Source organism: Vulpes lagopus, chromosome 4 (genome assembly GCF_018345385.1).
Source record: "Vulpes lagopus strain Blue_001 chromosome 4, ASM1834538v1, whole genome shotgun sequence".
Lineage (NCBI taxonomy): Eukaryota > Metazoa > Chordata > Mammalia > Carnivora > Canidae > Vulpes > Vulpes lagopus.
In genome coordinates this window covers 64,333,271-64,343,740 of record NC_054827.1, presented here as the reverse complement: position 1 = coordinate 64,343,740, position 10,470 = coordinate 64,333,271, and positions in this window count along the sequence as shown.

The following is a 10,470-nucleotide window of genomic DNA, read 5'->3' as shown; positions in this document are numbered from 1 at the left end:
CTAACCTTACATGAACAGATACTGACTACCATTTTTTCAATGATCTGTAGGTAAAACATTATACATTTCATGTTCTTGCCTTAGCTTTACTTTTGGCAATATGACTAATTCTACTCAACCCTCAGTAAAACATCCACATGACCCTACTCTCTAGACATGTGCATCAGGAGGGGAAGTGAACATTTAATCAATTAATATTTGCTGGCTAATGCTTTGACATTTACAAAGACTGGGCACATCTGCATGAAACTCTAAAATAAAATTAGGAAAGTGATCAAGGATAGACTTGATGAAAAAGAAGCCAACTGAACCCAAAAAAAATAGATACGTTTCTTAACTATTCTGAAATTCCAGATGACATTCACTGCCTCCCCATTGTCTGAAAACTGTCAGTTCATTCCACACACCACTAACCAAATAATGACATTTCGTGGACTCACAATCAAATGATTGGGGAAATATTTCAGTGTTCAATAGATTGCCTAAGCATTTTGGGGAACTATGCCTAAACAGAAAATTCAAACCCCAGGGATGCCTGGGTGGCTCAGTGGTTGAGCATCTGCCTTTGGCTCAGGTCGTGATCCCGGGTTCCGGATGGAGTCCTGCATCAGGCTTGCCATAGGGAGCCTGCTCCTCCCTCTGCCTATGTCTCTGCCTCTCTCTGTGTGTCTGTCATGAATAAATAAATAAAACATTCTTTAGAAAAAGAAAATTCGGGGCTCCCTGGGTGGCTCAGCGGTTTAGCGCCTGCCTTTGGCCTAGGGTGTGATCCTGGAGTCCCGGGATGGAGTCCCACGTCAGGCTCCCGGCATGGAGCCTGCTTCTCCCTCCTCCTGTGTCTCTGCCTCTCTCTCTCTCTCAATCTCTGTCTCTGTCTATCATAAATAAATAAATCTTTAAAAAAAATAAAATAATAAAAAATAAAAAAATAAAGAAAAAGAAAATTCAAACCCCAATGTATTTGTGCTTTGACTATTTTTAAAAGAACAATCAGCAATTTTTATGTAGAGAAGAAACATGCCATAGAGGTGTAAAAGTTGGGCTCTAGTGTCAGACTGTCTGGGCTCCAATTCTAAATCTGTACTTACTTATCCTGCCTCAATTTTCTTATCAGAAAAAAATGAAGATAATAATAGCAGCTGTCTCATAGGGTTGCTGTGAAGATTGAATGAGTCAATCCACATGAAGCTCCTAGAAGCTCCTGGCAAAAAGGTTGTGCCCAAGGATTGTTAACTATAATCTTTTTATTTTTTCCTTTTTCTCTCTTTGTCTCTGTCTCCCTCCTTCTCTCTCTCTTTCTCTCTCTCTCTCTTCATTTTTTCTTTGCATTAAGAAGTGCTATTGAATTGTTTTATAGACACCTCACTTCTATACAATGCATACTACAAACTGGTCCAGCCATAATTGAGATATAATCACCAAAGAGATTCCTTTGACAGAGATGGAGTAGCTGACAAGTTGCTAAACACAGTGTTAAATTGTTTGTTATTGTTGAGGAGTGGGAAGCTTCTCTTTTAAAAGATTCCCAAGTTTAAAGCCCACATGATTAATATTCACAGCAGACAGACTAGTTTATATAGCTAGAGACACTGAGGTCAGCCTGGATAATGGAAGAGTGTGCTCATTCCTGAGCCTGTAGTGACATATCCTTACCTCTCTACCAAGCTCAGCCATCCCAGGCTTGTCAAGAAAAGGTGTGTCCATAAGGTTGTAAAGACTTGAACCTTACAAATGAGCATCATGTAGTCATAAGCATCCAGATGAGTCATGGCCTACTTTATGGGTGTAGCTCCTCTTCAAAGAAAGATTGAACTGACCATAAACATCAGATCATGGAACATAAGCTTTTCCAAAGGCTCCTCATAAAAATACAATAAAAATAAATATAGCTATTGCCTAAAATTCAAAGTCTCACACAGATTTATTGTGAATTGGAAGCATCATTGCTCATCTTCTCTTTTTGGATATCTATACCACTGAACTGAGTTTTTAAAATGTTGATAAAGCTATTTGTGCTAATGTACATAATCAGTTATAGGAGACAACCTCAGTGCAGCCTGGGACATGAGAGAATTTGAAAACATTTGCATTTTCACTATGTTTTTCAATTTTCATCTATCAGGAATCTTTTTAACATGTATCCGTTCTTGGCTCCTCATCATGTCATCTGACATGTCCCAATAATACCCATGCTCAAAGTGGCCAAGATGCCAAACATTTCAAGCTAAAAACGAAAATGCATTTATGTAACTTTTAGGGGGTTCTCAAATGTCACAGAAATGAGAAGCTTTTATTTTTTTCACCAAACTTTCATTAGTCCCTCACATTTGCCTCCTTAGGTATTATCAAAGGTATTAGCAAAGAATACAGGTAAATGGCAAACATAGCCAAAGTTCAAACACACACTTTTTTCAATGGATAGTCCACCCTGAATTTTCTCAAACTAGACATGAAGATCATTTTCATAAAAAATCTAAATGCTGTTTTTGATAGCTCTCAGTAACTATGAAATCAATACATATGTTTTAGCATACCTTTTACTTCCCCAGCACCATCTAGGTTCTGCAGGAAATTTAGAATAACTATGAGAGGCAATCTCTGCACCCTAGGAGCTTACATTCCCGCAGGAAGATTATACTATGTGCAAACAACATCAAACATCATAAGGCAGGCAATAATTTAGTGGAGGTTTTTTTTTTTTTTTGGTATAAATTATTGTCAAGGTTTAGAGGAGAAGAAGAGCAAGGGCATAACTTTGGCAAAATTTAGCAAATGTATTACATGGAGAAATGTCTTGAACCAAACTAATGGATTCAGAGGAAAGGTGAACAATAAATGAAGTCTCTTGACATGGATGCCAATACGGTTATTTAAGAGATCGGTCTAAAAAACAATAACATTTTCAAAAGATGAGTAAAGAAGTAAAGAATAGAGTCAATTCTTAGAAAAATCTTGGATTTCCTTGATTAAACAAAAGCCCTATGTCAGGAGTAACTCTAGGATTTCAAACTTGGATAACCTGGAGAAGACCTTTATGAGAGACACAAGGAGTTAGAAAACAGAGCTCAAAGGCAAGAGAAATTTCATTTAAAAGATACTACAATTGAAGAATGCCTGAGTGTCACAGTTCATTGAGCGTCAGACTTTTGGTTTTGGCTCAGGTCTTGATCTCAGGGTCATGAGATCAAGTCCCCACCCTCCTCCCTCCGACCCCTACCCCCAAGCCAGGCTCCATGCTCGGCAGGGAGTCTGCTTGAGATTCTCTCCCTCTCCCTCTGCCCCTCCCACTCATGCTTGCTCTTAAATAAATAAATAAATCTTTAAAATAAACAAAAGATATCACAGTTAAGATGACAGTAAGAGGGATCCCTGGATGGCGCAGCGGTTTAGCCCTGCCTTTGGCCCAGGGCCTGATCCTGGAGTCCCGGGATCGAGTCCCGTGTTGGGCTCCCAGCGTGGAGCCTGCTTCTCCCTCTGCCTGTGTCTCTGCCTCTCTCTCTCTCTCTCTCTCTCTCTCTATGTCTATCATGAATAAATAAATAAAATACTAAAAAAAAAAAAATGACAGTAAGATACCCCATTGTTAGTGTCTGGCACACAAAGGAAAGCAATACTGAGGAGAGTTTGGGAGAGAGTCCCAGGAGTCATAAGGTGAAAATTATAATAAAAACTCTCTGTATACAGCCTACTCAATAGTTTCCAATGTCTTCCCCAAGCCTCGGACAATACCAGAGTAACTTCTTTTTTTTTTTTTTTTTTTTTTGATGAGATGCATCCTACCACTCTGAAATTATTTATATTTTGTCTACAACAAGATTTATTTAACTCTAGTGAATTATAGCCACCTGAGCCACATTTTTCCAAATATTCCTCTCTCCCAGTACCCATGGATTTTTTTCAATATCATGCATTAGATATACCAGATTTTATGTTTTCTATGTCGGGTATGTTACCATCAGCTCATCTAGTGTGATTCTAAAGCATTAGTATTTTACATGTACTATTATTTCATGTAAATGTATTGAAGCACAAGAAAATTTCAATGTTTTTAGTTTTTCTTATTCTTATTTTTTAGTCTTAGCAGTTATGCTGAAGCCACATATATATGGCTTATAATATCTGTTATTAAAATCTAGAATGTGTGCCCCTAAATATACCGAGAATTATTTAAAACTATATTGTATTTTCCGATCCCGGCCAAGTTATATGAACGTTCATTAGACACACGCAGGAATCATAGATGGATACCCTAGGTGAGTAAAAGCAAACTAGGAGATTTAGTGAATGGTGGCAAGGACTGGGGAGAAGAATGTTGTGTGTGTGGACCGTAAGTGAAGCATTTTGGCAAATAACATTCCCCCACATGCTTTATCATGGAATCCTGGACTTCTGGGTTGAAGTGTACCTTGGAGATCCTCCAGCACTCATGTTTCTTAGGAAGGATATGAGCAAATGCAGAGGGATTCTCTCAGTGGAGTGTCTTTCCTATGCTGTTCTGCTCCCACTTCGGACATAAATTTAGGCTTTGTATTAGAGTATTTGGAAAAGGTAACATTGAAAATTTACCCCAAAGTCCTGGTTATTAAGCTTGACCACTCTTTTCCCTAATGAAACTCTAAAGGATTACTAAAAAAAAATAAAATAAAAAAATAAAAAAAAGGTCGCAGGGGCACCCAAGTGGTTCAGTGGGTTAAGCATCTGCCTTCGGCTCAGGTCACAATCCCAGAGTCCTGGAATTGAGGTCTGCATCAGGCTCCCTGCTCAGGGAGGAGTCTGCTTCTCCCTCTGCCCTTGCTCCTGCTGCCTCTCTCACTCTCTCTCAAATAAGTAAATCAAATATTTAAACAAATAAATAAAAAGTTAAAAAAATGAGAGAGATCACAAAAATAGGAACAGGCTCACTAAGATGGTCGTTACCTCTTCTAGCTCAATACTCCTAGAAGACCATGGAAGCAACTCTGGCTACAGATGGATAAATGGAGGGCAACTCTGTGTCTAGCTGGCTGCCTACACGACCTCTCTAGATCTTCTCCCGTCTGTTGAGCTAGATGCTCTTAAGGTCGTATCTGGTGCCCACATTCTATAATTCCATGCATATTCTCAGATCGTCTCATGAAACCTGTCAAAAGGGTTCATGATGGCAGATTCCTGATTCATTAAAGCCAAGATTACAATTTGGAAATTTTGTGGGCTTGTGAATTATTGTTAATGCCTTGATGATAACTCCTTAAACTTAGAGAAGCTGCAATCCAAAGCAACTACTTAGCGTTTGATTAACTCATAAGCATAATATAATACTCCGTGAAAACGTTGTGAACACTGATACTTCAGAGTGAAAAAAATAAACATAAGAAAAAATTAATTCTGTCTATTAACCTACAGATGGCAATTTTGATCAATAATATAGTCCTGTGCAGACCAAAGAAGGAACTTGTTGCTATGTATTTTAATTTCACATTAGGTGAGTTAATTTGTTTCAGTATCCAAAAACCATGTTGCTAACTATAGCTTAGGTTTCCACGCTATTTGTTGGCATTTAGCAAAAAAAAAAAAGAAAAAAAAGAAAAGAAAAGAAAATTGAGAATATATACAGTTATTCAGTTTCTAAGGTTTTTTTTTTTTTTCAGATCCAAAAACATTTTTGTAATTGTCAAATAAATCCCCCTCTCCCCTGCATCTACTAATATACTCTAAGGAAAATTATAGAAACCAGCGATGGTCATCACTGGAGGCTTTTGTTTATTCATTTTATTGCCTTGAAAATCAGATTGCCAAATCAGGCCTTTCAAGTGTACTCTTGAAAGTACACATTTGGCGTCAGACCAAATGAACGTTTGAGGACGAGATTCTGGATTTCCCACTCCTTGGTGGTCCCTAGTGACAAGGGACCCATCTCCAGCCTTTGAACCTGCACATCTCCACAGCATCTGCTGGGCAGGGGCTGAGCTTGCAAAGTGGGCCCTGAGGGTTAGGGAAGCCCTCCGTGAGCACAAGCCCAGAAGAGCCACTTAAGTCCCGCTCACACTGGCAGCAGGACAGACGGCTGGGAAAGGGTCCCACCACAGCCTGGGGGTCAGGCCTACCGTGAAAGGTCAGCTGTGACCTGCTCCTTCTCTAACCCTCACGGCACGCTGTATCCCAAAAGCACTTTCTCCCTTGGCAGTTTCCCTTGGATTCTGGAATGTGGTGCAGAACCACTTGGCCAGGACCTGGGAAAGGCTGCAAGCGCCATCCAGCCTCTGTCTGGAGTTTGTAAGTTAGCTCAGGGGGGCTCTTCCTTCTGTAATACACTTTCCACGATTCTCCGGCTGGTCTCCTCTCCCCTGGGGGCTTTCCAGTTCCTGCCGCCGCCAAGCTGCCCGCACCTGTCTAAGTTGGGGGGGACATGGGTGGGAAGGGTGAGCGTCCCTGCAACAGAGTCATTACTCGTTGGTGCTGAGCAAGAACCACCAAGCGGGGGGCTGCCCTCTGGGGCTCAAACCCAATGCCTGCCAGGGACAAGCCTGCTGCAGCTCGGCTGGGCTGATGATGAACACGGACTTCAACATCTCCAGCTCTTGAATCTGGAAAACAACTCGGCTCAAATTGATATACGGTGCACGGTGTGAAGCCTGGTTAAAGCAAAGCCGCCCTTGGAAAAAGATAGTCGATGCTAAACAAGGCTTATTTAAAAACCCAAATCAAAGATAAATCAGCTCTCTGAACTTAGAGGGGCGGCCTCCAAAGTAGAGGTGCCCGCAGCCCACCCAGCAGAGGAGGGGCCCTCCCTCCCCACCAGGAGCAGAGACCTGCGCCACCGGATGATTCCTCTCAAGCTTTCTGGATGGGCCCAGGCGGCTCCGGCCCTTGTGCAAGACATTCATCACATTTGGATCCTTGTACCTGCGAGAAGGGAGCTATCCGTGGGATCTGATTGTGTGTGTGTGTGTTTCAAACTAGAGAAAGCTTTTATGATGTCTCTTGATGAAATATAACCACTCTCTCATTCTAAGCAGCCTCTAAATTCTTAAATGTGTGTAAATGGAAAACATGCTGTGGGTCTTTATTCCGCCGAGCAGCAAGAAATAAATCAGAACCCCCCCGCTTCTGACACCCCTACTCAGTCTCTCCCCTGATACCTCACAGATGTGCAGCGTTCGAGGGAAGAGCATCAATGCTTTATAAAATTAATATGTGGAAATTGCTTTATTTACCACAAATGCCTAGCCTGGGGCTTCCTCTATGGTGCCCGGTCAACACATTGCGCTGCCTCCTCGCCTTCGGCCTACCAAAACGCCTGCCTTCGTTTCTGTCAGGCGAGAGGGCCCCTGTGGTCCACAGGGGGGTGCCCTTGGTGGCAGCGGGGTGCTCTCCGCCGAAGGGGAGGTGGCTGTGAGGCAGAGGTGCACAGAACAGTTGCCCCACGGTGCAGGAAACATGTAAATCACTTTTCGGATCCTGCTGGGTCCAAGGCCATAGATAAATATCCAACGTTGCCGTAGTAGATACTCCACTGGAGGCCGGAGACCCCACAGACGGCCCTGAACGCGAGAGCTCGCCTCCGTGGTTCACTCCTATCTGGAAATAGGTAGAAGATACACCGCAGAGCCCGTGCAAGGCTTTTAACTGATTTTAATAGCAGTCATTACATTAGAAAATGAGACTTCCCCTCGTAACAGAGATGAACTGGGAAGAAACAAAGGAGAGGTAGCCGGTGCAGCGCCCCGGTGCCCTGCCAGGACGACTGCTCATCATTCTTGCTTTCAGCAGTTAGCCGGCTCCTTTTGTCAGAGACTACCACCATCTAATGAAACAATTAGGCCTTGACAGTTTAAATATGCTATTTTGTTCTTTTCAAGCACAAGTGCCAGCCACCAAGACAAACTATACCCACCACCTTGCTATCAGCAGGGCCATTGTTCTCCAAGATAGAATGCCCTAAAAATAAAATCCACTTTGCATGGGAAGCTTCATCAAGTCAGGTCATGTCTGCTCCTCAGGGCAGACTGCAGTGTACTAATTTCATTACGCTATTTTTAAATGTGGCCTCCTCGGATCTCTCAGTATGGCCTACATAGCTCCACAAGGCCCTCACTTAACGCGCCCTGCTCCCTCGCCAATCGCCCATGCCCACCCTGCCCTCAACCCTAACCTCAACTTCTCCAGGCCTGTAGGGTTAACAAGAAAGAGGCCCACAAGTGAGGGGTGTGTTCACACTTAGATCAGCGTCACCTACTGGGCATCGTTCCAACGCACAAGGCCTTAGAAGCTCAGATCGGCAGCAGTGTCTTTAGTTCATGACTAAAGTCACTCCAGGTTTTGTAAAAATTCACCAAAAAGGAGAGCATTGCTTCCTAAGAGGTCCGCTCAAGAGCTTTGGAATTGCTGCATACCTGTTTCTGTTTCACCTCTTGCATCAAGTTTGTTTTTCAACTTGTAAAATGAACATGCTCAGATCCATGAAAAGTGTACAAGAAGAGCAGATCGCTGCTCAGGACTCCTCTGGTTCCAACTAATAGAAACTTGACTCAAACCTGATATGCAAAGAAGGGATACGTTGTTCATGGAATGGGAGATGGAAGTGGCTCAAGGCACAAATGGATTCATTATGGTTCAGATTAATTCCATGAGGATGAGATTTCTCTCTCCCAGTCTCTCAGTTCTGTTTTTCCCTCTGTCGGCCTGTCTGTCCAGAGACTCTGTCCTCCTGGTGGCCCGTGATAGCCCCAGGCTTCCGTGTTAACAGCTGAGCAATGGAGTTGAGATGACATCTCCTTCTCAACTGTTCTACCCCAAGTCCCCAGATTAAATCTCACTAACGTGGCTTGGTGCGTGCCCACCCCTGAACCCATCAGGATTCAGTATGGCGAGAGGAAACCTCCGATGAGCAGATTTCCATTATATGCTCACTCATAAAGCCACAGTTTTAGATCAGCCTCAGATAGACCACATGCTTGAAGAAGGAGGGAGAAATGGTTCCCCCAAAAGAACACCAGGTATACCACCACCATCAGAAGAAGGAGCAGAGGGCAGCCCTGGTGGCACAGCGGTTTAGCGCCACCTGTGGCCCGGGGTGTGATTCTGGGGACCCGGGATCGAGTCCCACATCAGGCTCCCTCCCTGCATGGGGCCTGCTTCTCCCTCTGCCTATATCTCTGCCTCTCTCTCTCTCTCTCTCTCTCTCTCTCTCTCTGTGTGTGTGTGTCTCTCATGAATAAATAAAAAAATAATAAAAAAAAAAAAGAAGAAGAAGAAAAAGGAGCAGACATGGAGCAAACAACAACAGGGGTCTGTGACAGAGACCTATGTCCTCATAACCCGAACCGAGAGTCACAGGTACATATTTAATCCTAGACAAGATGGCAGGTCCAAAACTCTTTTTGAAAATGTCAGTGAATTTGTACTAATTGAAGTAGAAAGACACTTCCCACACAAAGATTCGGAAACTATCAGGACATGACACCGTGGTCAAGAATGAGGAAACCATGCAGGATGTAGAGAGACATGGTGTGAAGACACTAGAGAATAACGCGCACAAATCCCAGTCTCCTGCGGCGCACTGTCACATTGCGTGTGGTGTCCCACCGTGGCCTCCATTGTGTCTACTGAGAAGGTAGTTACTAATCCTCCTGGGGTTCTCTTGTACGTGCTGAGCCGCTTTCCCCTTAACTACCTTTAAGCTTTTCTCTTTATCCCTGGCTTTTGACATTTTGGCCTTGATGTGTTTAGGTGTGTACCTCTCCGTGATTAAACTCCTTGGAGTTTGAAAACATAATGGCTAAAAACTTCTACATTTGATGAAAAATATACCACAAATCCAAGAAGCTCAACAAATAATTTTTCTGCCAGTTTCCCTCTTTCCTCCTTCCTTGGTGCCCCCTCTACACCTACAGAGGTATGTAAGGGACGTCTCACATTTCTATGAGGCTCGGTGTATGTTTTCATTCTCTCTGTTCCGTGTTCTTCAGACTGTACACCATCTAATTGATCCCACTTCAAGTTTACTGCTTGTTTCTTTTGCCAGCTCAAACCTACTTTTGGGTCCTTCTTGTGAATTATTTGTTTAGGTACTTTCCCGCTTCAGCATTTCCATGTGATTCTTTTAAAATTGTCAACCTCTTCATCGATATTCTCTATTTAATAAGACAGCGCCACCATACTCTGTCTTGATTCTTTACACATGGTTTCCTTGAGTTCTTTGAACATATCTTTGATAATGCTTGAGGTCTGGGTCCGGTAAGTCTAGTATCTCGGCCCCTCAAAGGCAACTGCTGTTCCCTGTGGTTTTTCCTGTGTGTATGTGTGTGTCGCACTTTCCTGTTTCTCTGTACACCCTGTAATTTTTATTGAGAACTGGATATTTTAGGTAACCTACTGCAGTAACTCTGGATACTGATATCTCCCAGGAGACGGTGGTGATTGCTGTTTGCTTGATCACTTGTTTTTTTCATTCACTGACTTGGTTGGACTAACTGGGTGGAGTCTATTTCC